General features: G+C 41.3%; 1 long non-coding RNA gene across 5 annotated transcripts in view; it reads left to right on the top strand.

Annotated features, from left to right (window-relative positions):
* The window catches only part of LOC113950617, a 105823-nt gene that overhangs the window by 37304 nt on the left and 42647 nt on the right, over positions 1–25872 (top strand). For 4 of the 5 annotated variants that reach the window (XR_003528806.1, XR_003528802.1, XR_003528804.1 and 1 more), the window contains exon 4: positions 5475–5568. The exons of the other annotated variant lie outside the window; for it this stretch is intronic. This is a non-coding gene — a long non-coding RNA (uncharacterized LOC113950617). The remainder of the gene's footprint in view (positions 1–5474; positions 5569–25872) is intronic. 5 annotated transcript variants of the gene reach the window in all.

The raw sequence follows: 25872 nt of genomic DNA, 5'->3' as shown, positions 1-25872 counted from the left end.
AGTTTCCTCTGTGGATGTTGTTTCCCATTAGGCTGCTAGGAAGGTACTGGTACTGCCAGATGGCTCAACAGGGCAGAAGACCATAGGAGAGCATGGGAGATAAAAGATATGGCTCCACAGGTTATTGAAGATCCTGTAGTGAAGGTGTTTGTCTCTCTCACCCTCTCTGCCACCTCCACCTGCTCCACTCCAGCCGTACATCCCACTGCTTTGCCTCTGACTCTTTTGGTGCTCACTCAACCCATGTAGGAACCGATTTAAATGACTGACTAGAACTAGTTTTGTGCTGAGACAAATTGGCTGCTGGTACTTGGCAGGTCTCAGAAAGGGACTGGGCTGTGTAGCTGGGAGCAGGAACAGAAGGAAGGAGAAATGCAGAGAAGAGGGACAGTCGTCTGTCTCAGCTGTGACCTAACACCACTGCCAGTGAAACTGCAAGCACAGTCTGAGCAGGAAGGCTGATCCAGGACAGAGCCTTGGATCCTGGATGGTTTGGTGATGATGGAATTCAAGACATTCAAATCCTACACTCCACAAAAATAACAAATGCTATATGCTACCACAAATCAATCTCAAGTGTAGGATCACCTATTTCTCTGTAAATGAAATAAAAGTGGAAGGTAGTCTCCTTAACATGTTTTTAGGATTTGATAACGATCTATCAAGTGTTGCTTGGTTACAGTTCCACATATCTGTAGAACAGAAGTTGTATTTACATTTAGAAGAGAGGTAAACATTTCCCTGTGTAATATTTGATGTATTAGAAGGTACACAATACTAATTTCTTTGGCTTTCCCAGGCAAATAATTGGGCTGGCTGATTTCGTCTGCCCACAACTACAGGCCAGGAGAGTTGTGTTTAGATAATGCATGTTGATTTATTTAATGTTTTATGAATACAGAAGTGTTGGAAAATATTTATTGATTTTGGAAAGTGCCCACCCTGCTCCCAGTTTACATGTGAAACTGAAAAGTTTTGCATAAAATCTCTTGTTTTTTGTGAAGACATGAAATGTGGAGCTTTGCTAAAATTATAAGCAAACAAAAGCCACGCATCTAAATATTTTCAAGTATCATGATGAGGTTGTATTTTGATGGCATGAAATTTGCTCACCAATGTGCTTTCCCTTCCAGTGACGTGAGACATCAGCCTTTATCTAAGCAGCAGTCTGGGTGGCGTCAGTGGGAATTTTGCCTGATTTAGAGGATCTTAGCAGAAGCTCTTCAACCCATTTTTGAATGCTACGGCTTACCAGGGCTGTGTTAAGGTTCTGATAAACTGACTGCTGTCTTTCACAGCCACGACTTTCTGAAATCTCTAAGTCTTCAGTATCTGTCTGCAGACAGAAATGAACAGGCAGCGGGGAAGAGAAAAAAAACAAACAATAAAAAGTGAGAAAGAAAAACTTTAACATGGCGGAGCTTTGGTGGGTTTTTCTACTTTTTTTTTTTCCAAATGTGATATAGTTGAATATATAGTTCTGGTTGGGATATATATAGTTCTGGTTTGTCCTCCCTTCAGGACCTAATGGCTCAAAACCAGAGTAGGGAGAAACCTGGAGAGGTTTGCAAGGCCATATTGTTTTCTTTTTATAACATACTAAAATCTTACTGGCAAAAGAATGAATTTAACCTTACAGGAACTCAGCAGTGCTTTTGGCACTGTCTTCCCCGAGGTCTTTCTGTTACCAAATAAATCAGTGCACACAACAGCAAAAAAGCAAAGTGAAACTTAATCCCTACCTGCGTGTTCAAGCAGCTGAAGGCTCTGCTGATTCGTTTCAGCCCTGCAGTCACGTCCACCAGGGCTAAGAGCAGATAACGCATGTTTATTTGATAGCTGAACCACACTGTGCTCTCATTAGCTGAGAATGATTCATGAGGTCTGAGAAGACTTTTCCAACTCTCTATAATAGCTAAACCCATGCCTGAAATACATGTGAACCCTGCGCTCAAAAACGATCTTCCCTGTTCCACGCTCTGTGCCTCTTCTTGCTAGAGTTGCATTCATTATTTTCACTGTCTTTGCCAGCACTGCAGGTGGGGACTGTCACAGCTGGGAGAAGCCACAGGAGAGCATTCAGGGGCCATGAGTGGCATAGTGATTCACACTGAAAGACACTGGTGTGCCCAGCACAGGACTGGACAGCAAAACAGGAGGATACTGGGTGGATAGGAACATACTCCTGGGGAATCACCCTAACCCTTGAGTTCTCAGTCCACGGTTCCTTTCTAGATCTTGCTCTAGAAAGTTCCAAGTAAGGAGTGTAGCAATGGAGCAGGGAGCCCAACACTCCTCCTGCTGAGGTGCCCACCATCCTGCTGCCCCAAGAGCCTTTCTCCATGCACAGCAGGAAACCTTCAGCAGGCAGGGTAGGCAACAGTTCCTTGTCAAAAGCACATTTTGTTTTCTAGAAACCAGTGTGTACTTTTGCTGTGCTCTCTTAAGATATATGTTCCTAGCTTTTATTTCAACAAGAATAAACTGCAAAATAGCAAAAGGAAAAAAAAAGTTAAAAGGACATGTTTTACCAATCAATAGAATAATTTCATATTTTTAATTTCAAATAGGTGGGAGAATATCAAGGCTCTTTATGAAATTTCTAATAATTAACCATCCTACATTTCTAGACTTAAAAATTTTATATGGACTCTTATTTTTTGAAGCATTGTGGAATTGCAAGTTACTAAAACTATGAAGCGGTTTGCAGTGTCTAATAAATATATGTAATTACTCCAGGAAAATGGAATTACTGTTATAAAAAGACCTTGAAAAGCTATTAGTATAACCATAGGTCTCAGTCTGCATTCTACAACAAGCCACAATTCAGATAGCAGTTCATCTATAACGCTTGTATATCAATAAGGAGAAAACATAAAAAGGCTTATAATAATATTTTTCCTTTAGTATGGAAGTTTTCAGAAGTCAGCAATAACTTGAATCTGCTGTTACCTGCACTTTAAAACTATCTTTACTGAGAAAAATCTGTTGAAGACTTGCTCTTTTCTGGAGGTGGGTGGAATATAAAGGTGTGGGCAAACTTTGTAATGTTTGTCTTTTGCTAAAACTTACCACATGTTTGGTTCCCTCCCTTGATACAGTGGTAGACAGAGGGCATTCGTCTCACAGAGGCAGCAGATGAAAGAAGTTCAAATGAGGCTGAACATTGCCCAAGACTATACAATAATGTGACAATTAACTGGGATGGGGGAAATCAGTGTAGATGTAAATGCTGTTGGACAGAAAGTTGGGAAGACGTTATTAATGTTTCTATGTTTGAATAACAGATTGCTTTTTAAAAATGGGAACTTTAGTGACAGATTATGAAAAGCAAACAATGAGTCAGGGAAGAAATTATCAAGTTGCAGCAGTAAAATTGGGGAAATGAGAGAGAAAAAATTTCATAACAATGTTCAGTTGTGTCAGTCCTTGCAGGAAAAAAAAATGGTATTTTGGAGGTTGTTGTACAGTTGGAGAGCTGTTTTCCACTGAATGTATATGCCTTTTCTACCCACTGATTTCTCAGAATCCAAAATGCTGGATAGTTAAACAAGCTCCTAGGGCAGACAAAAATAAATAACATTCCTGAACTAAATACTGGTTGTCTCAGGAAATCATGGAGAATATGAATATGCAAGAAGTGTATTTGTCACTATTCTCTATAAAAGGGTTTCCTGGTTTTGTATTTCAGGGTTTAAGCAGACCATCAGCCACAGCTCAGAAGAGCCTCGTTAGTCCTCACCTGCTGACGAGCACCACGAGCTGTTTTGCTGCTCGCTCTCCACGCGGCTGCGCATCCCCTTATTTACCAGGATGGTTGTGGTGCGGGTCCGGACTGGAGCAGCGCAGTCTGGAGGTGCCTAAAGTTTCCCACATGGAGTCTCACTGCTCCCAGAGGTCAGCAGCGACCCCAGCCCGCCTCGGACCCCGCCGGCCACAAAGAGCAGATGTTGAGGAGCCACAGCCGAGCGCGGGCTCCTGCCCGGGCTGAGTGGGGGCTCTCAAGCGTGTGATCGTGTTGACCTCTAGTGGCTGTAGCGGACACCTTGGGGTGGGTGCGGCCAGCGCGGCTCTGCCGGAGCTGGGGGAGCTCCTCCAGCCAACGTGTCCTGACAACAAACCTGCCGCTGGCAGCACAGCTGCGCTCCCGATACATTGCTCATTGCTTTCTGTAGGATAGCACCTGGATGTAAGCAAGCATTTTGCATTTAATCTGTTGATGGTTTGTGGGGACTTTTTCGCAGAAAGTACTTGTTTTCCACATGAAATGTTGCAGCTGTCTGCTCTAGGGCAACATACTATAAGGCTGTAATTCTGGCTTCATGTTCTCCTTTGTCCTCCATGAACTTGCTTTTGTGGTAGCCCATGGTACTCTTTGGCCATTTCACATCCATGAGAAACAGTCTCCTACCCTCAGGAGCATCTTGACTAAGGCTGCTCAGGAAGGAAAACATAATGTACCTAAGCTAAGTTCTCACTAACCATTGCATTAGAAACAGGAATGTGATGATTTAGGATGTATATTTTAGGTGTGCACTTCTCTTTTTTAGTCAAGGCACTAAAATTTTTATTAAGATAGGACAAATTTCCGACTGTCTCAAATGCTTCTGTGAAACAACTCTTTATGGAGCATTTTCTCTCTTCATGAGAAACATGTAGCACTTACTGGTGTTGCTGGCAGTACAGGCAGAACGAAAGGATCGTCTGTGATCCTGTGTGGAAGTGACAGCTCTTCTACACAGTGTGGCCCCAAGGCAGCCCTCATCATGGCATTGCTAGGCTGAAGCTGAAGGTTGCCCTGTTCTCGTGTCATACAAGCAAACATTCAGCCTCACCAGAGTCTGTGAAGACTGTCAGAGGGTGACAACATTTATCCCTAACCTTATCTCATAATTTAGCTGTAATTGAATCCAGTCCTGAGAGCCTCAGTTTGGAAAATGAGAAATGGGCTGTCTTGCACATCTCTAACCAAAAGTGAACATAAATAATTGATAATAGAGCAAATTTGCTGAAATATATAAAAGATGTCATCTGTCTTCTCGCCGGTTGTTATGCTGAATAACCAAGATGTTTTAGTGGAGACAGATGACAATATTTAACATCAGTCACTTTGTGTACGTTGTTCTTATCATTGTTTGTAATTTGAAAATTGTGCTGGGGGCTAAAAAGGATGAGCAATAGGAAAATAAGTACTGGGGAAACCAATACAGCTCTCTGAAATGGAAGAAGATAGAATAATGTGTCTAGCACATGTCAGAATAGCCTTAGGGCTGCTTGTCCTCCATCTGGGAGCCTGCCACTGCTTGTGCAGGGTCTAGCAGGGACTCCAAGGCTGCTCAGCATGCCTCAGCCGTGTCTGAGTTCCTCTTAGAGAAATTGCTCTTTTGAAGAGGAGGTAGCTCTTCACTGGCCTCCAGATGCTTAAGGTTGCAAAATATCTGAACTAACGATGATATGCTTGTATTTTTTTTCAGCTATACCATTTGGCTTGAGTTAGGGTTTACCTCTTCTCACACTTAAGAAGAAAAGAGTGAGGTGTGGAGGATGATGGCTACAGTTTGGATAGAGGTATGAGTGTGATACCAGTTCATGTCAGTGAAGAGATTAGGTGATTTCCTCTCTTCTTGTCAGCCTTTTCCTGTAATTAGAAGCTATTTTGTAACTTGCTTTCCATGTGTAGTTTAGGTGTTCATGATCTTTAGATGATAGGAATCAGACATTGTCCACAAGCATTATTTGGTTATATTGGATCTCATTTGCAAATTAATAACTTACATTTAGCTTTTCTGATCTTAATCTTACTTAACACATTTTTGAGCAAAGAGCTGCTAGTTTGCAGTGTTTGATTATGGTGGTTAGCATCACAGCAGCACCTTCTGCTCTCATCTTATGATTTAATAAATCAGCTCTGTCCATTTTGCACTAGTGGATTGGATTTCAGCCTTTGGCTTTAACAGCTGCTGTAACATGTTGTATGATACATTTAACCTTTCCTTCCCCTGCCATTAGACCTCTGAATTGGAAGAATTGAGTAGGTTTGGTAATTGATAAACAGATTGCTAAAAGTGCTTGGTTTTTAAAAGTGAATACAGAAACAGATACAAGACAGTGATTGCAAATTCATCCAGCTGAAAAGCTCATCTAAAGGATGGCAGTAGTTTTGTTTAAGTTTGCAACTTGTGTTGTTCCATCATTAATGGCATGACGTCCTTGTTGCCTTCTACTGTTTTGCTCTAATAAATGTTAGAGTTTGTGTTTACATTTAAGAAAAAAAAAAAAGAAGTGTGAGTTTTATTGCTAAATCTCTTTCTGTGGTCTGACTGGCAGGCTGCCTTCCTAGTATGCAATCTGTGTTGAAACCAGAAACCTTGAACCTTGAATGTAATGCAGTTGTTGACTTCTGCTTCCAGTGCTCTTATTGCTTCTTTAACAGGTGTGCAGTCAAATGAAAACAATAATGTAAACAGCTGCTATTTTCAAGAGAGAACTAAAAGATAGTTGTAGAGAAATCTCTATTTTGTGTTTATTATTAACAAAGTCACAGTTCTGGAAAGCTTTGTGAAACTTATGCTGAATTTAATCTTGCTTCTGAAACTGTCTTCCTAGAATATGTAATTACTTAAATCCAGGAAACCGAAAAAGAGGAGAGGGGAATTGAACAAAGTCAAAGCAATTTGCGTTTATTGTTGGAGTTATATTGCTTGAGATGCTCTGATCAGAGAAACAGGGCACAGAAATGTCAAGACACTTGTAAATCAGAGGTGTACAAGTACTACTACCGCCTCTTATCTCTCCACTGCCATGTTTCATGCCTAGTATTGCAAAGCACAGATTTAACTAGGAGGAAGCTGTATTCATCCTTTTGCAAACAGAAATATGATTATGAACCCCTTATTATGTATTTGAAACTTGCATGATGAATAATTTTCATGCTGAAAATAATTATTTCCTAAATTAGATCCAACTCACTTTTGGTCTTTTTAGGTGTGGGATGTTTTATGGGTAAACCTAAATCTCCCAAAGCTATGGAAATAATCACTGTGCAAGGATGAGCTCCACTCCTTTCTACAGTAACCATTTAGGTGGCTTTAAGATGGTTTAAAATATTATGCAAAAGTTTGCATTCTCTTTACTTTTCATTTTGACGTAACAATCTTGGTATCCTAATCAGTGGCTATTAGTATGTTTCATGCATAACAGTCCTTTCTGCATTATTATATTCAAGTAGAGCTGAACTTCCCTAGCCTGTAAAAATTGTTCATATTTATTCAGAGAAGCAAAAACCATGCTCTTGAACATCACTGAACACATCTCTATTGACCTCAGCTTGACCATCTTCCTTTAAAACAAAAATTATTCTATAGCCATTTTCTATCCTGGGCTGCTAAATAATGGTCTAATAAGGGAAAAAGTTGTGCCAGTTGATTACTCAATTTGTCAAACAAACAAACAAAAACTCTGCTGATTCTTTGCCTGGCCTGTTATGTTACATTACAGTGAAACAGTTGTATCTGCACTTTATTCTCTTAATTTCGTGAGCAAAGTCTAGAAGGAGTCATATCTCTGAGAGTGGTGCAATACACATCCAAAGCAATATTCCTACATGTTTAATGGAAACAACCAGATGCTTAAATGTCTGCTTGACTGAGTTGGAAACACTGAGGTTCACTTCTTGTCCTTGGAGGGGAAACATTTGGGGAGGAATCCAAAACCAGATGAATTAAATAGCAGATCTCCCATGGAGAGCCTGTTGGTGTTTAAAGATGGAATTCCACTGACAATAACAAAATAATGGGATTCTTTTAATTTTTTCTCTTTTTGAACGAAGAAGTTTCACATTTAACTGGTTCTTTTGCCAGGTAGAGTTCAATTGCAGTGAGACATTTAGTTACTGCAGATGTTGTTGCTTGTTTTTTGTATATCCATGTCATTGAAATGTGGTTGTTATAGCAACAGGCTTAACTATTAAACAGGTTTTAGTCTTATATCTGCTTCACATCAATAAGGTAATTAGGTTTTTGCAGCATCTTTAAATATCATACTAGGTAGTAAAGGAGATGAGCATCACTTATGTCCCTCAGTAAATTAGCTATAGGGTATTATTTTTTCCCCAAAGGCATCATCTCTAAAATGTCTGCCTAATTTCTTTCTGCCTGAGAGACAATGTGGGAAAAAATATTTAATCTACATATGCAGTGTTAAAATGTGCAAAAATGGTTACATTTCAAAGAGCTTACAACTTTGATAATTCCAAAAACCAGATTCCAACTGTAGCCTTTTAGCATTTGAAAGTCTTAGCCAAACTTTGCATCTGCACTTCATAATTCCCTGCTCAGTGCTAGCTATCACTGCCATTACATTGCTCCAAGCCTGTTCTGCAGACTGTGTTCTCAGCAAGGACAGAGTTAGACAAACAGTCTGGTGAAATGAGTACTTTGGAGATGCTGTTTTGGATCTGCCTTTCCCTTAAAATTATCATGGAATTAAACTCTGCTGTGTGAGCTTTCAGCTCAAAATTTACCTTTTAAGAGAATTATCTGTGTTAGGATCTGGTGGTGGGAGTAATCTCTAAAATCTGTTTTCCCTCTCAAACACCAGCATACAGGGAGGGGAAGATGGGGGAGTGACGGGAGAAACCTTCAATTTCTGTTTGCATCAACAGATGTTTTCCAGACAGGAATAATGCAGCTGTGGAAAGCTTTCTACAAGAGGTTCCTTGGTGCCTGTGGTGATGCCAAGCTCCCCTCGCTGTCTCTGTGCAGCTCAGGCAGGGCAGGGCACACCTGTGGTGTTGGGGCAAAGGTACCCCTGTGAGAGGTCCAGCCCTGTCCCTCTGATACAGCTCCAGGGCAGACAGCTTAAAGGAGGCTTTCCTGGGCACTGCATCCTGTGCTTCTGAGCTGGTCCAACATGCAGGTGATCCAACATTCAGATGAACATGCTGGGCACAGGGATGGGGAGCTGATCCACGGTGAAATGCAATGTTCAACTGCCAGAAAATGGGCATGATGAAGTGCTGAAGCCCTTTCTGCAGGCAGCAGCTCCTTAGGTACTGCAACTTTCAGGGCTGCCATCTGATGTCCACCTTTCAGAGGTCTGGGCTTTCTTCTGGGTTGTGAGGTTTGGGGTTTTTTTATTTCTTCTTCCTTTTTGAGACCTCTGAAAAAGGAAAATGCTGTTCAATGTGAAATAATTGCAGGAGGAACTGAGCTTGTACTGTAGTGTGTACAACAGCTTATGTCGTGGGGCCTTTTGAGGCAGCTTTGTTGTTATTCTGTCTCTGTAAGTGAAGCATTTAACTTCCCCAGCTACGTATTACTGAAGCATCTTGATACCAAGTCTTGTGACTAAGGACTTGTCTCAAAGCTTGGGTCCAAAGTCTGACCAATGCAATGACAGAAGCCCTTTGCAGTCCTGGGGATAACTGGGGGAGATGGGGAGCAGCAGACAGGAAAGGGGAAGGGGGCAGATTATGGGGGTACCGTTTTTTAAATTAAGAAGCCTGAGGTCTAACCATTGCAATTACTATTGTCATGATCAGATCAAGCTTAGAAAAAGCAATTTTGCATCACAATTAGATAACTGCCAGTTCAAACAGAACAGCAAGAGTTGTAGCTGTGTGTGCATGTTAGCATTTTATTTGCCCGTGGCACTGTAGTAATTGACCGGATGCAGATGATCTGAGAGTAAATTCACATATTTTTGCACAAACTAAATGTGTGGGGTTTTATGGTACATACGGCCCAGAGCTTTACCAGATATTGATAGTCTTGTTATTAGGTAGTATTGATCTACAAGAAAAATTAATTACATTGATGAATTTTAATTAATTCTTTTTAATAAGTGAACTTTTCTTCAGTGAACTCCTGTGTTAAGAGGTAGTAATAGAGGATTTATGTAATGCTTGCAGGACAGCATGTTTCTTCTTGTGGCACAGTGCCTGCAATAAATCTTAGTAATAAGGTTCCAAAATTAGCAATTTTGTAGGATTTCAATGGCTATAACTCATTTATTGCCATTTGTACCACCCAAATCTGTCTAGAGTTGAGTTACTAAATCTGCAGTCCAGCTTTTAATACTAAGAGGACAATCAGTCTTCTGAGACAACGTGTTTGGTTTGAGGGGAAAATAAATCTAGGGTGAAAGGAACAGCTTTTCTTCTCTTTGTCTTTCCATTTTGCTTGCGTTAAAAATAGATGGGAAATCTCAGTCATGCCTTTAATGACTGTCTGCAAATTGATACCATAAGTTTGTAAATAGTGTTCTGCCAGTTTAAAAGGCATCCATTGCCAGAACTCATATGATACACTTGCACAATATGACCTTTTATTTTTAAAAAGGTAGTTTTCAGTTCAGCCTCCAAACTCTGGAGCTTCTGGTTTCAGAAATGTGTAAGGTTTGTTTTGCAAATCTCTCTGCTGCTCTCTTGGCCTGTTACTTCCCTGTAGCCCATTCTTCAGACAGGTGTGGTAGCTGGATATTTCACTTTCTATTCATTAATTGGCCTGTAGAAACCAGGCTGGTGCTCCCCACTGTCAGCCACCCCAAGCTCTCCTACCTGCCGGGGTGAGCAGCACAGGGGTTGTCCTGCATCACCCTCATCCTTCACTGGTGCTGTGCTGCACATCTTTGCTGGAGTAGCCTTGAAATTACATATTGTAATGGCAGCTCATGGTTCTCTGGAGGCTCTCCTGCTCTTGGGCCATCCTGGGAAGCAGCACAGCCGTTGGCATCCAAGGTAGCCCGTGCCATACCAACCTGGATTTGTAGGAGCCCATCCTGGAGCACTTCCCAAGCCCTCTCCTCAAGGCACTGTCTATGTATCCTGTCCATCTCCCATATGCGACAAAGATCCATCTCTCCCCTGCTGTGACAGTGATTCAGCAGGAGCCCGGGTGACTCATTTAGCTACCGAGGAGATTAAAATCAATTCCTGCCTCGGAGAACGACAAACTGCCCTTTTGTGCCGCATTAATCTACAACCAGTGCTGATCTGATAAAAAACAGCCCAGAATTGTTAACGCGGCCACGAGAGGGAGCTCACAAATCCCAGGAATGCCACAAGGCTGTATGGAAATGGACCAATACAGGTATTTTAAATTCAGTTCTTAGAAAACCGCTGATGGTTTCTTAATTAAAAACAGCCTCTTTTGCCCTTTCTTAAGTTTATTTTTTTTCTTGAAGTTCTGGAAGCGTTAGTAGACTTAATGGACAAGTTGAGGCAACCATATTCAGGCTTCATTTGTGATCATTCTGTTTTTTGTATTTTGGTTAAAATTTAACCAAATTCTGCTCTTAGGCAAAAAAAAAAAAAAAATCCTGGAAAATACTGAAACATCAAACATGGCCAATAATTGAGCTTTAACTCACTTAGCATGTGCATGTAACCTTTCTTTCCCTATAATTGGAATATATATATATATATATATATATATAGGGGGGAGTGTATTCTTTTAAACTCATATGGAGCTCCAGAGGAAGGACAGAACTCAAAAGGTACCCAGTCTTTGTCTTTTGTAATGCATTGCAAAACAACTATCTGGAGAACATAAGGAGAAGTCTCTTACCAGCAAAACCAGGCACTAATTGATGGACAGTAGAGGGATTTTATCCCAGGCCAGCAGGTCTCTCCGAGCTGTTTTTGAGGAGGGGATAGACTGGCCTCAGGTCTATGCGACATCGAAAGTAGGACACGGCAGCAATGCAGCGTGTATCCCTTGTTTCATCACTCCAAGGGATTCTAGGCTAATATATTTTCTGTACATTATAACCAATATTTAAGCACATAATAAGAAATTTTAAAAAACACCCAAAGAAACAAGCGCAAGACTTTCCAAAAAGCAGAGAGAGACTGTGCAGCTGGTATGCTGAAGGGAATGTTTTCTGGTAATTAATCAGCAGATGAAAACTGGGAGGGATTTTTTGCTGTTTGTGGGGATTTGTTTTCCTTCCTCTTTTTTTTCATGTGCAAGTTAGCTAACATTTGTCCAACATCACATATATTTCTTGAGGGATCTTAGAAAGGAAAAATATTCTTCAAGGAAAAGAGTGCAGTAGTCCTCAACATTTCATGTATACATTAAACTCTGGAGCATTTTCAAAGGCTTACTTTTTTCAAAGGCTTACTTTTTTCAACTTAAGTCTCTAAAAGTTTCTAATGAGCTTCACCCTGAGATTATTCTGATCTATGAGTCTGATGTATTTCCCTCCCTGGCATTCCCAGTTTGCTCCTTGTTTGCAGTGGAGCTGAGGAGCTGGCTGGCTTACGTGTGATTCCCAGCATGATGATGTTACTCTAACGTGCTGTAATAAGGAACCATCTTAGTGCTATAGGTCTATTTATTGAGCAATCAGGAAGATGCCTTAAAAGCCTTTATTTCCTCTGGCTGCAGCTTCCACACAAGTCACTACACTCATTAAATAACTATTTGAATGATATACACTTAGGGGTGTACTTCCCCATATCCTGACAAGCCAAAAAGATTCTCAGTGTGCTTTATTTTGTTGTGGCTGAAGGTCCTGAAATTGGAAAAAAGAAGGCAAGGTTCACAACTGCTGGCAGCAAAGGAAGAGAGGGTGGGTGTTCTGAGAGCTGAGCAAAGCTTGAAAAAGCTGCAGCTAAAAGAATACTGAAGTTCATCCAGTCCTCTCATGTGGCAATGCCTTGACCAGTTCATGTGCAGTGTTCTGGCAACAGGCAGAAACTTGGGTTGTTCTTACAGCATTGCTGCCTCTGACATATGGTAATTCTCACTAGACATGTGGTGTTCCAGAGTCTGCAGACCGGAATAGTCCTTCCTTTTCCATACTTCACATTGCCTAGTGAAATCATGGACATAGCTTGTTGCAGCCAGTTTTTCTGTGCCCCAACCCATTTGCTCTTTCTCCTATGCCTGTGTGGTGGCTTCATGTGACTGGTCCTTTAGCTGCATCCCTGAATTCTTCCCCTCCATTAAGCAAATTCCCATACAGTTTTCCCAATCAGATCAGAGGTCTGTACAGGTTATGCTGGATTTGCCTTCTGCTGTATAATCTGTACTCCCCTTTGAATGAACATTCCAATGAGACTGGATGATGTGGCATAGAGGATCCAGGTTGTTACTTTTTCTTTGTCATTCAGGACTGATGTCTGCTGATTAATGCCTGAGAAATTACATGAACTTTTTGTGAAGAAAAATGTGCCATATTGATGGAATTTTCAATCTTGTTCAAATGTCAGGCAATCTGCTTGCAGAAATTAGCGTTCTCATCTCTTGACTCCTCGACCTTAATAATCAACATAAGTATTGAACCAACCTTTTAAAACTGAGATTACTCATTTAAATCCAATTGGAAAAGATGGTGATGGTAAGGACAACAAAGGTCAAGGAAGTTGGGGGGCTGAGATATTTGTCAGACACATTGGGCTTTTAAATCTGATCATTTCCTGTCAATACAAGTTTGGAGCTTTTTGTGGAGATCAGTTGCATTGCCCTGGGTGTTACAGGTTGATGTGAGCTTTTGTAGTTCCTTGCAAAATGTGCCATTAAGGTGCTCCTCTGTTTCTGGTTGCTAAGAAGCCATTCTTCACAGTTGTACCTTGAGGTAGAAATTTAATAACCTTGTGATGTTTACTTTCCTACAGAGCCACAACCTGTGTAGTAACAGGATGGAATATGTATCTTTATGGTCAAACTGTGCTTTAGTCAGTTGGGTAGAGGCATATTACAGACGGGTTTCCCAGCTGGTCTGGAATGATTGGTATGTGTTGAAATGAACTAATGTTGGCCAGTTAAGGTGTTGTTCTAATATTAACATGACCCCTTGGGAAGTGCACTTTTGCGGACAAATACTTATTGGAAGGAAAGGGAACAATAAAGAGAGAGAAAAAAAAGATTTTAAATTCTAAATCACTATCTTTCCTGGACTAATAGCTTATGTCTCTGAAGATAACTTGCCTTTAAACTTAAGACTTGGACAAATATCAACACTGTTATGTAGTGATAGTGCAAAAAAAAAAGTCATCTTTCTGAAAGAAAAAGTCATACTATTCCTGTTGCAATGAATGGAAGGGATCCGTGCTTTTGGATCTGAGGAAAGCCTAAAAGCCATTTATGTTCCATTTCCTATTATTAAGAGCTCTAATTCTGTTGACCACAGCTGTGGTGTTGTGGAATTTAACGCTTTTGCAGTGATAGGGATTTGGCACATCAGAGCGGAAGGTATCTGGCAATTTGGTTTCTCAGTCACCTAGGGAGATACAGAGAATATCTGTGTGGCAGACAAAACAGAAGCCTGTCATATAACATTCCTATTTGTTCCTTTGCCCTGCTTAATAAGATGTCGACTTTGATACCATTTCCCACTCATGGCAGGGATGTTGGGACTAGGTGATTTTTAAGGTCCCTTCCAACCCAAATCATTCTATGATTCTATGATTTCCTAGTTAGAGAATTATAAAATGTTTACCTCTCCTCTGGACCTTCATGCCTTGCCCTTGTATTTCTAGTGAGCTTAGCCAAGAATCCCACTTACAAAGCTGTTTGAAATCTGGACATATTCACATCTGGAGCTGTCCATGGACACTCTAGTTTGAGCTCGTCTTTCCTTATATTTTCATGTGCAAAAAAGGTGCAGTTTATCTCTCCCCTACAAATTTGCAATAATGGCTACTGTTAGTTTTCCAAATAAAATTAAATCAGAGTAAGTTTGCACATTTTGATTTGCCTCAAAATCTGCATGACGAAATAGCTCCCTAAAGGAAACAAGACAGGTTTTTTTGTTTTGTTTCTCAAGGTGAAACAAGGGGACAAAGGGCCATGTTGCAACACAGAGATCTGCAATGGAAGAAGCCCACACTGCCAAAAGGAGGAAAATGCACAGCTCCAAAGAGAATGAGACAGTTGTGCTTGATGAGCTGTGAATTAAACATGACTGCCTTCAAGCAGAGTCAGAAACTGTGATATTTGAATTTCAGTAGAGTATTCTTCGATTGTTTTCCTCTGTGTTTCATTTTTCCTCTCAGACTCTCTTCTCTCTCACCTGAAGGCTTTGAGATTTTTTTAGAAATCTGACTATGAGTTCCCATTCCAGTTTGTTATTGAACACCTCAGAATTATGGGAAACTACACAGGAGCACTGTGTTCCTTCATTTTCTGTGGGTAATTAACTGCCTCAGCTATGTCTGGACTTCTTTCAAAATGCAGAATTATTTAAGATAACAATAGATGATCAGGTAGTTTCAGGGAAAGGGTAATAATGATGAACATCTACTGGTAGCAATGAAATTCTTTATTTCCTGGCTGGGCTTGTTCCAGTGTAGGAGCATAATTTTGCTATCCAAAGTAGCATATTCTGGTAAGCATGCAGTGTGCGATCAGCCCTCCATGAAGGGGCTGTGTTTAACACTCAATATATTTCCTAAGAACTCCATCCTAGGGAACACTGTCAGGGCTGTCCCGTGTCTCAGAGGACAGGAAATCCATGGTGTCTTTCTTCTCACTGAGCAAGCTCTTAACCTTGGGAAATCTTTGCAGGAATTTATGATAACTTGAAATGGTACTACTTAGGGTGATTTAGAGAGATGTTTTATATCTCAGAATAGGTTGAGCACTTCCTTTCCTCTGAAACTGTCTAAGCTCTAGTTGGAGATGAGATAATAATTAAGGTGATCTTTCCCACTCCAGCAATCAAAGCAGCTTTCCAAGCCTCTTTTATAAAGTACTGTCTATAAAGCATTCAAAAGCTCATAAATACAGTAAAGAGTTAAAAATAACGATTATTATTTCCTTATTGCTTTTTTTCAGTGCTTTAAACTGCATCTTCTAGTCTCTTGATTCTCTGCTTGTAAGTTCTTCCCACAAATGTCTCTTCCACTCTGTTAAAAACATAGACTACTGCTTTACCATCATATCCTCACACCTTGCTGTATATTAGCTCATCTTCATTACAATATCTTTAACTGGAATTTGTAGCTGATCTTTCAGGCTTCCCAGTGGAATCAAAGACTTTTACCTATAAAAATACATTGTTTCCCAAAAGGTTTCTTCCCTTACTGTGAATTCAATGCCACTATAGTGAAAAAGATTTATTAATTCATTCCTTTGCCATTTTGTTTGGGGTTTTTCAGGGTGATCTATGTTGCTTAACTTACAGATGCAAATGGAAAGTGGAGTGGACCTATGCTTTGCTTATTCTGTGGGAGTCTACCTTTCCAACTGGGAGAATGAGCAGACGCAGATGTAGGGGTCCTGAGAAGCTTATGTTCCCTTAGGCCACACCTCATTTTCAGCATACGCCTGGAGCAGGGGTTGACCTGTAGGTTAGAAGCACGGAGTCCTGAGAAAAATGCACATTGTGTTGGGAAGAAGGGAGAAGCCATTTCAGCTGAATAGCCCTTTCATCTTCTCTTATGTTTACCTAACTGTTGTGCAAAAGCCAGGCCATCTAATCCTCTGTTGAGAGAGATGCACAGAATAAAGATGGGTGTTAGGCTGCAAAGAAAAAGAACAGCGACTTGGATCAATCCAAAAGTATCTACCCACTCTGAATAGCAGAGATAAGAGCAAAAGTGGTAAAGAAACGTAAATCCCACATCAACAGCACAATATTAGAAGGGTGATTAAGATTATGGACCCAAGGGAATGTGTACATTGCAATAATGAAAGTGGGGTACCTAATTGTTAGGCTACCTAGGAAAACTGGCAGATTTGACTGACCTGTGCAGGCACTGATGAAGTGAAGGACTGGTTGCCATCAGTGTTGGGATGCTGTGCAGGTGCCTTGCCTTCCTCTGGCAAGGCTACTCTGCAGGGCTGCCTGGCAAGCATCAGTTTGCCTGACGGGTAATGGGGCAGCCTCGTGACATGCAACCAAATGGTAGCAGCAAAAGGATACTGCTTTGGAGACAAGTGAGTTTGGATTTAAATTTTGACTCTTGGTTGCAAATTGTGCTCTTTGTGGCCAGTAACCCTCAGATTAATACAAATCCACGTTTTTCTTTTTCCCCTGAATTCTACCCCACGTCTGCAGAAAACTTTGTGTTTAATGAACCTCTGCAAATTCCAGTGCCAGTTACTATTCATCAACTTCTTGGATCCTATATACAAATGTACAAATGCCATACCCTGGTCAGCTCTATTGATTACTGATTACTGCTGCTTTGTACTTAAATGCTCAGGTACGGCAGCCAAGTGCAATTAGCTAATTCATTCATTAACGTGAGAATTTTTACCTCTGGTGACACATTTTAGCTTTGCTGTTCAAAGAGAGAGCAATAAAAAACTGCTTAGATTTCTGAGGAGGCTGGAGTAAAACTGTTCTAAAAAGCTACTTTCCAGCATTTACTATACCCTTGAATGATGAATTGAGGCCAGTTGGCAGGCTTTTCTCCAAAGGGATGACAAAACTGATAGCATTTTATAAGCTCCCACTCCATGTTTCTGTTTCTTGTGACTATTCTTAGAATACAGAGTTTTTATGGGTGCTAATTATACCATTAAAATGTCAACTACTTGTGCGTTCTCTAAGGAAAATGCTGTAATACACACACACTCACTGGCACCTCTTTGGATCCCAATGATGTGCTGGTGGGTAGGTGTGACCCACAGTGAGCGAAGACTTGCAAGTGTACCTAAATTAAGGACAGCAGACTAAAGAAAAGATGATGGAAGAAGCATGTCACACTGTCTCCTCCCTTCCCTGACTGGCCAGGCTTGAGTAAACTCTACATTGTCAGTGTAAGGACCAAGAGAATGTTCCCTGAATGCCTGGTCATGTCCTGTCGTGGAAAGATTAGAGGTCTCTTGTGCTACAGAGCATGGGTACATGTTTGGGCCACAGCCTGAATGGGGACATTGGGGGTTGTGCTTTCCTCTCTTCTGGATGAAATTACGCAAGCAAATTTCTTGTTCCTTGTACCACTTCTAAAATCTGGTGCAAAATAACTTCCCAGTATTATCAGAAAGGTAGGACGTGCTTCCAGTTCTTAGGCTTGCCTCAAATCAGCCTTGACATTTGGTGTCTCTAATCTAAATGGTGTTTGGTCCTAAATTAGAGTCAGCTTGTAGTCACCTACTTTTCAGTCCCTGATTTACACTTGGTTGATAAAAATTAAAGATTTTTCTGCAGACCTGTCAAGTAAAATGGTCATGAAACAATGCCAGATAAATACCTTAGTGTGGGCCTGAGGCATTTCAGCTATTTTTGGTAGGCTTATGACTGAAGCCATGATTTACAGCCCTGTTTGTGACACAGATATCCCCTTCAGTTCTGGTCTTTCTGTTTCTTTTGTAGCTCCCCTGTTCTTACTGTGTCTACAGATGGTATCCCTTATTTGAGTGTATGGAAACACATGTGAACAAATGCTATGTAGTGATGTAATGAGGCTGCTCAAAATAAAGTTATCACCGTCACAAGGCTGGAAGATGACTTGAATTGAGAGGATGGACCCAGATGAATGTGGGCACCATTTTTCAAAACACAGGGAAGTATGTGCAAGGTCTCAGGAGCAAAGAGCCTGGAAGGTAAGCCCATTACTGACTACAGAGAGGCTACAAGGCCTCCTAGCAAGGGGGAAGGAAACAGCCTGTTAAAAATAGTATCTGTATCTCTTGAGAGTGTTTGCATTTTCTACTTGAAACAATCTTTATTTATTGAAATCATGAAGTATGAAAAATAAAAATTTGTTCTATTAGACATGATTATGTAATGGTTACATGTACTTAATGACCTGCCAACTCTTCCTACTTCAGACCTAGAACAAACAGCAAGTCACTGGATGGTTTGGAGAGGAATGGAGGAGGGCAAATGTGCAGCCATTTGTTGTGCAAACGTGGGAGCCAGCCTGTCCTGTGTCTGTCTGCTGTTCCAGCAGCCAGCCCACCCTCCCAAGCCTGGTGCTGGTTTACATCTAGTCTCCTTTGTGGTTCCTGCTGCACTTTCTGCTGCTGCAATGGGACATGGTGTCTTGTGTCTGGCACAGAACAAAGCATCTGCTATGAGAGAAGCATCGAGAAAGAACAGCATTTTGAAACTCTGTGCTGTTAAAAACTGTTCAGCTGCTATCTAGAAAGGTGCAAAGGGACCTTGGCCTTTAGGATGAAAAGCACAAGGCAGCTCAAGGCACAAGGGCAGCCTGGAGAGAAGAAATATTGTCTTTCATTGACGTTTCTGGGTGAGTCATTCCACCTCAGTCTGACTCAGCACTGAGCGCTGCCGCACTCCCCAGAACATCTCCCAGTTGGCACCAGCTGCTGCCCAAGACAGAACATGTTCAGTCTGCAGGGCACCCTGATGGCTCAGTGTGGTGCCTTTAGCCAAGCAGCTGTGCTGGGGAGTGCGGGGGCAGTGGGTCTGACCCTGACCTCCTTCTGCATCGAGCACCTGGCAAAGTCTTGCTGACATCTGGCTGAAGCAAGTGTGTAAGTACCCTGGTGTCTCATGGCCTGCTTTCCTAAGGAAGAGTGCAAACAGATTTCTGAAGCCTTCTAGCACAGAATCAAAGCCTAATTCAAACCATTACCTGGGTTTTCTAGAATTTACTTGAAAAGCTTAACAGCAAAATGCCTAAATGAGACAGGAAAAATCTTTTTGTGATACATAAACATGTTGCTGCTCGTTCCAAGCACCAATCTAGATCTTTCCCATTTGCTGAGAGAGGCTGTCTGCACCATGCTGCAAACCCCTGTCCAGGGAGGCTGTGCTGGCTGCCCATCTCCCTTGCAGCAGAAGAGGCTCTGGTGCTTCAGCACTGCCGTTGCCATGGCTTTGCCCCAGTGTAAATGAGATCAGAAGCTGGCTCCCTGCCACTGTATATGTTTTCTTGTGAGAACTGAACTGAATTATGCTTGTCATTCTTTGCTTGGTGTTTTTTCCCCAGCAAGATTAACAATAGCCCTGCTCGCAAAAATCCTTACCTTGAGAAAGATGCGATGTTGATATTTCCTTTAAAAGGGAAAACTAAAGGAACTAGGATAAATTAGAGAACCAAACAGCCCCTAAATTTGGACACCGTGTCTCAGGGTGTGTTTTCAGTGCTTTTGTCTTCAGTGGCATGTTTAATCACTTCTGTTAGCACTTGGCTAAACAGAGGGCTGGGAGTCAGGGGGGCCAAGGTCCGCTCTCCAGATCTGCTAAAGTGATTCTGCATAGATGGGGTAAACAGCTGAATGTTTTGATGGTGATGCTCCCCATAAAAAAAAAAAAAAAAAAAACAAACCTAAACCAAAACAAAGCTCACACACACACACAAAAAACCCCAAACAACAACAAAAAAACCAACAAAACCCCCCAAACAAAATAAAAAAACCCAAACCAAAACAACAACTGTATGTAACTTTTATGTTTTCACTCTTTAGATGGCACTTACCTTAGGAGTATCTTGGGCAAAAATCTATCTGATTTTTAAAGTGGTAAGTGTATGAATGGAGGTAGGTGATATAGGTATAGGTACAGTGGCAAGGAGACAGATAATATTTTTTAGAACAGGGTTTTTTCTTTCCATTGTGTTTTGTGTAGCACTGAATACAGCTACATATCATATGTGTACAACATTCAGAACTTGTGTGCTATGAACTAAATAATTGGTCTATCTGAACAAAAGCTACTCCTTTTAAAATGTTTTTTGAAAAAGTTAAAATTCAAATACGTTCATAAATGTTGTACCTCTAGCATTCTTTATGTGAGGATGTGTCTTCCTGTACCAGAGTTATTTTTTATTTTCACTATCCTTTTATGGAGGTTTAAATTTTCTTGAGCTATTCAATAAAACCCACAAAATTGCTCTTAACGCAATTACTTAAAGAGAGTGTTCCATTATGTGACAGTCACAAAGCCACATAATATCCCTTTCAGCTATAACTTTCTGTTACTTTTTCCCACTAAGTGTCTGAGAAGGTAAGGCAATTTTAAAATATTCCAATAGACTCATGCTGGCCTGGGTGCTGCTGATGCCAAGGGAGAGAGTCTGGAGATTTCTGCATGGTCCAGAGAGGCCTATTTGTTAGGATAAATAATGTTGATGTGCCTCATTGCCCTGAACAGGATTCTCTGACTTGATTTGCTTTCGTAATTTCAGAGCATCTGATTTCTTTTCTATACTGAGCATTGACTTTCTGATGGGTGATTTTTCCAGCAGGAAATATGATATGAAAAAGGTGTGACAATGACGCCAAGCGTTTGAGACAAGCTTTTGCTTAAGGACTGGGTAAACTTTGAACACTTACAGGTTCAGGGTCTCAAGTTTGGAATCTAGTCCTTATGGATCCTGTATTCTTTGATGGATCAAACTCTTTGGTCTCTCTATGTTTCAGCTTCCAGTCTATAAAAGGAAGAAAAACCTACATTTCTCCATCCCAGTGGGGCACTGTGAGCATAAATATGTTGAAAATCATGAAGCACTCCAATACTATGGTCATGGGTGCCATATTACAAGGATGAGCAGATAGCCAAGAAAGCTTTGTCCATGTTTCAATTTAGATTTTGGAATCTAATGAGGTCGAGACAAGTCCTTGATGGTATAAATCAGAAGTTTCACTGATTCACTGAGAATCAGGTTGCTTGAAAATTTTGCAGCCATTTCTGTCCTTAGAGCTTCCTAGGCTCACTGATGCATGAGAAGAAGGCTTTCCTGTGTGACCCTGAGCACGGTGCTCCAGCAGTAGTAGGAATTCAGAGCCAATTTTCTCATCCTGGATTCCAGCGAGATGCTCTAAAGTATGTACTTGCTGTGCCTGGTCAATAAGAGCTCTTGGATTTATTAAGTCTTGAAAAGCCCACAGGAAGGAAAAAAGGTAACTGTGTAACTACTTCTGAAAATATGTTATTTTGAGATACATCAAAGTTTTCTTCATGAAAGATTATATGTTTACTTTTTATGTTTGCAGGCTGAACTCTTTTTAGCCTAAGATCCAGTAGAGGGCTTGTTGTGCTGATCTGGGTGAATGAATAGTTTAATGATACAGTCAAACATAGCAAGAAAACATGAAAAGCTTCAGGTGCAGGTCCCCCAGCAGGGCTCTTTGAAGTCAGACTCAATTTTGAAGCGCTCTTCCAGGTTTTACTTTCGCCTTCCAGCAAGCCTCCTGGCTAGCCGTGAATATTTTCTATCTCAGAGCTGCCTGTAGCCTGGTTAAGGAGGCATGGTAGGTGGGTGACAAGGGTCTTTAGTGCTCTGGGAAGCCTGAAGAAGAGCTGTGCTGGCATCTCAACCCCTAGGAGGAGCTCCAGAGCATTTTGGAGTAGTGTGGCTGTTGTTCTTGTCTTTAATACAGATTCTAAAACTAATATTTGAAAATTGGTTCTTCCCAATGCGCTTAGTAGATTAGTTTGATTTTAGGGGAATTTTGGGCTTTGTTTGATGCTTCCAAAGCGAACTGCTCAGTTTAACTGCCTGATTAACCAATACAGTACAGAGACTCAGGGCTACATCTACCACTTCTCTCCCTGAAAACCTGTGTCCTTTCAGCATGTTGCAGAAGCTGATGGACTCTGCTGAAGATGCTGAACAGGAGCAGACTGGATTGAGCTGGTAATTACTTGCTCGAGCAAGTAATTCTTGTGGAGAGGTCAGATTTCTTTCCAGGCCCATCTACTGATGCCATTGCCATGGCACATGGGCCCTGGTTGCTTTGCTGCTCTGCTTCATGCAGATGCAACAACTATAGCTGTCTGAATAAAATGGTACTTGAGAAAGAGTGAGGGCTAGGTGTGCAGAGGGCAGGAAGAAGTCAGCCAGACAGCAGTGTACATTTTTTGTTTAGTGTGTACAAATATGTGGTGTGATTGCCTAGTTATCAAAATCTCCAAGGAGTGAGATTCCCATCTGTCACAGGGTTTAGTGCATACAAGGGACACTGCAAGCACCACCCAGCATGAGATGTGCTCCAGTCATTGTGTAGCCCCATCAGTGCCACCATGAATCAAGCTGTGATTTGTATCTCTTCTTTCCAAAGGGTTAAAATTGAGAGATAAATAGGGATAAATAGCTGCATCCATGAGCCCCATTTGCTTTCTACTTCCTTCCTGCTACTCAGGTTTCCACTGGAATCCTAGTCATATTGTTTATTTGGTACTCAGCCTGTGGAGAAAGTGTGAACCACGTGCAGGGAAGCTGTAGGTTGCTGTGAATTTTCCCAGCCCTCCAAATGGAAATCAGTGCTTGAACCCAGTTGTGAAACTTAATTGGGTTTCATAATTTTGGCAGAAAATAATGTGCTAAGAGAGCCAAGGTCATCTTACTTTGTGATTAAAAAGTGTGTGAGGTCTGAGGAGGCAGTGGGGGATCTCTCCTGTCTTGCATGGAGACTTTCAGCCATCTGCTTACAAGAGTTTGTCCTCTGCTGAGCTCCAACAGGGCACCTGCAAGATAAATGGGAACCTTGTTCCCCTTTCCCTGTGAAGATATAGCTCCTTATGGCTGCCATACTGAAGGAGAAATACCATTGCCAATACCCTGTGTGCCTGTAAGCTCAGAGAACTTTGTAGTGATGGAGAAGGAAAAAATAAGATAAAAGGAGAAGTTAGAACTCATAGAGGGGAAGATTTTGTCCTGACAGTTTATGTGCAAACCAGGAATTATTCCTTCTTTGAACAAAAAATATAAAGAATAAAGTTGTAATGTGTTTTTCTTTTATCAGAATTAAAATGGTAGAAATTATTTCCAAATGCACTTACAAAGAATGACGCTTTTTTGTTGTTTATGTTTCTTGTGGAAAAAAAAAAGATAAAAAAAAACATTTTCAGGAGGCTGTGATCAGAATAAAGCTGTGAGGATAAGCATTATGCTGGATCATATTTCCAGGTGTTTTCATTCCATAGATAAGCCAGGTCTTTGGAGTTTTCCTGCCTGCAGAAAAGGGAGCTCTCTGCTGTCTGTGCCTTGTGCTGCCTTTGCCTGGCTCCCTGCAAGAGCGAGTGCTGACATCAGCACATGTGGCTCTGCAGAAGCAAAGGTCTGCTGGGGTTACCTGCCCTGCACATGGAGACCCAGGGAGTAAACTAGATTTGAAGGGAGGTCCATTTTCTTTAATTACTTGCACTGGAATTAAGGTACCTGAGCATGTGCCAGTAACCAGTTCCTGGGAATTAGGCACTGCCCAGTCTTGACACCTTATCCTTACTATTTAGGTGGTGGCCTGTTTCTAGGGAACAATGTTTGCCTTTGACTTTGTGTTAAGAATATTCTAAGTCTTGAAACTTTCTTGCTTTGATTGTGAAAGATATGTTACAGTCAACCTTTAGCATGTTTGATTTTTTCCATGAACTTTTTATGTGTAATTACTCATAGCTCTGTGTGAGAATATTTGCACGTGTAATGAAAACCATTAGATTTCTCTATTTAATTCAGTAAGCATTCATCCAAAAATTTAGATTTGTGTCTTTATATTATGAGAAACAGATATATTCTGTTTCTTCAGAAATTCTTCATAAATAGCAGCCTTTCATATAATCAAGTTTTCAAATGTCTTCAAGATCAAACATACCAAATAAATCATGTAAGTCAAGGCTGTAGTTCCCCAGTTGGGTGTTGAATGAATGTACTAAATCTAAACCCTCTCAGGACATTAGTTTTAGTCAGAAGCGTAAACAAATCCTTCCTCATCTAAGAGCAGAAATGTTTGTCACTGGATGAAAGTTAGAAAATATTAAAACATGAAACCAAACTAGCAAACAAAAAATAACACAAAAGTGTTTACCTTTATATGTAACAGAAGTTCCACAAATTCTGTGACCCATAATGATAAAAGTATTTGTTCCCACTGTATAGGACAAGCAGGATAAATTGTTTGTTCCCTATTCCCTACAAGCCAGGCCTGTGAATTCAGGTCAGCTGCCAGCAGTTAATTGTGTCCTGTGCTGACAGGTGAGCAGGGGAGAGGGGTTTTGAGGTGCAGACCACCCGGGCTCTCCCCGGAGATGATTGTCCCACAGGCAGCAGAGCAGATAATGAAAAACCTGGCAGGGAGGATTGGAAGTGAGAGCAGTGCAGGTTTACCAGTGAGTCATGGTGTAATGCTGGAAGCAGCAGGGTGCTTGCGTGGTGTGTTTGTGACAGGATGACTCAGAGAACGGAAGGATAAAGGTACAGGTTCCTAAGACTGGAAGTGGTGGTAAGTGCCTGTATCAATACTTGAGACTTGTCCTTGTGTTGGCCCTTCAGAGAGGATGCAGCTAGGAAAGCTTTTTGTCAGGGCACTTGGCCTCCAAGGTGGCTGGACACAAGCAGGCTCTACAAGGGAAGTGTGTATCACTGGCTTTAGCTTGACTCTGGACCTGTGCTGAGATGTTTACCCTTGGTGAGACATTTACACTTCAGAAATTTGCAACACAGGCAGAGCCAACTTGCCTCTGTCTGCAGAGCAGCTATTTCCCTGAAAGAAGTGGAAAATTCAGAGGAACATGCATCCCACTTTATCTGCCTGCCAAAATAAAGCTATTGGGAACAGAAAGGTACAGGCCTGGAGGAAGGATGATATAGAAGCAGTAACAATGGCAACAGTAACAATACCCTGATCCTTCACCACTTCCTTTACAGTCTGGACACTGCTTGCTTAGGAGTTTGAAGTGCCAGCTTTTCTTGCCTGCATTTCTGCATGATGTCTGCTCATGAGGGTACAGGGCTGAGGAATTGCCCCTTTATTCATACAGCCACTGTTCTTCTCTTTGCAGCATCCCTCCCATCAGAGAGGCAAATACTGATTTTTTGAAGCAGAAAAAGAAATATCAAGTCAAGATACAGCAGAAATAGGTGGCAGGAATAACGGTAGAGCATCTGAGCATCACTCAGACAGCAGTACTGCCCCTAGGCTTAGACACACTAGAGACCATTGCCCACTGGCCAGTGAAGATCACAAATGATGATGCAAGACAGAATTGTGCTCAGGGTATTCTTTC

The sequence above is a fragment of the Corapipo altera genome, unplaced genomic scaffold (genome assembly GCF_003945725.1).
Source record: "Corapipo altera isolate COAL_440 unplaced genomic scaffold, ASM394572v1 54, whole genome shotgun sequence".
In the NCBI taxonomy this organism is placed as follows: domain Eukaryota; kingdom Metazoa; phylum Chordata; class Aves; order Passeriformes; family Pipridae; genus Corapipo; species Corapipo altera.
The sequence above is the reverse complement of the archived record's forward strand: the minus strand, read 5'-3'. Positions and strand labels throughout refer to the sequence as shown.